Raw genomic sequence first — 1,620 nt, forward strand, 5'->3', positions numbered from 1 at the left:
TCGAGTGCAGGGCCACGCCTCACCTTCCTCAGAGCCTGGGGCACCGTGAGGGGTGGGGTCCCCTTGGGTCCCCGAGCCCCGCCTTGGTCAGCTGACCCCCTTCTCGGGCCCGGGCCTGGACCTTCCCGAGCAGCAGCAGGGGGCACTGTGGCCACAACCCCTGCTGAGCCCCTCCCTGGGGTCCTGAGCAGACCCAGAGGGCTGCTGCCACACTGTGCTGGGCCCCCCGCAGCCAGGGCCTGCCCACTAGTGTCCTCGAACGAGGAGTCTCAGGCGGGATTCGGGCCGTGCCTGAGGTCCGTCTCTGCAGACCAAGGTCCAAACGTAGGCTGGACTCACGACATAGATCACCCAGGCCTGGCTTCACCCTGGTCAGTGGACATAGGGAGCCCCGGCCTGGCCCGCACCTCTGTGCTGTCCCTGCGGCCTTCCCCTGACCCCCGCAGGGTCCCTGCCTCCGGTGAACCACCAGCGTGCCCGACGCTGGCCGCCCCTGGCAAGTCACCGGCCCGGCCCGGCGGGAGGTACGCTTCATTCCCCTGTGAGTCCCCCAGAGCTGGGGGCTCTGACTACAGGCTCCTGCACTCGGCCCTCCAGGTGCTCGAGAAATGACCGACAGCAATCGCCCACGGCCCCTACTTGCAGGAAAGGCCTGGGTCCGGGCCCAAACCCCGTGTGTAATGGAGTGCCACCGGGTGGGTCGGGTGTCCCCGGCCTGGAGCAGAGGCCGAGGGCCCAGGGGGACGAGGAGGGCACCATGATCCTCCCAGGGAGCTGGAAGGGACATTAGGGGCCGGGCGCATGTCGGGCTGGGAGGGGCTGCTGTCCTGTGCTCAGAAGCTGGCCGGCCCACAAGCAGTGGTGGCGCTGAGCCGCGGGGGATCGGACTCAGGAGTCCTCCCAGTGGGAATTGCGGGGGTGGGGGGGCTCCTGGGGAACAAAGCGCCGAGCAGAGGCCACATCCGGTCCACCTGAGCCTTGGACTGGAACCCTGTATGGAAATAGGTCTTTGCAGAGGTTATGGATGTCAGGCCCGACTGCATCCCAGCAGCCCCTGAATCCAACGGTGGGCGTCCTTGTCAGAGAGGGCCTGGGGCGGCGGTGGAGCACAGCCTGGGAGCCCGCGGCAGACGCTGGGGGAAGAGCGTGGCCCGTGTTCCCGCCTGCACGACACCCCAGACCGGGTGACTGACGACTGGGGCCTCCCTGCACTCAGCACCACACGCAGTCCCCGCAGAGTCCTGCTGATGGTGTAACCCCAAAGGGGAGGCGCAGGAGGACACCCCTAGGCAGGCTCCACGGTGGGGGTGCAGTGGGGTGGGCGCCAGGCCCCCCCCCCGAAGAGCTTGGGACCAGGGAAAGAGGGGTCATCTCGGCTTGGACCCTGAGGGTGAGCCCTGTGGGGGGTGGGGCACGGGCCCACCTGCAGCTGAGGGGTGTAGGAGCCGGAGGGGGTCCTGCTAGGGGAGGGCTGAGACTGGCCACAGGGCCGGCACAGCCCTGCGGCTCAAGGGGGCTGAGCGGGGGCTCCAGGGCCCCCCCCCCCCCCCCGACACGGGCCGGCGATCCCCACAGGCTCCTTCCGCTGCCCGCCCGGCCCGGAGCGCCGTTCACCCGGAG

The sequence above is a fragment of the Suricata suricatta genome, chromosome 8, assembly GCF_006229205.1.
Source record: "Suricata suricatta isolate VVHF042 chromosome 8, meerkat_22Aug2017_6uvM2_HiC, whole genome shotgun sequence".
NCBI classification, from domain to species: domain Eukaryota; kingdom Metazoa; phylum Chordata; class Mammalia; order Carnivora; family Herpestidae; genus Suricata; species Suricata suricatta.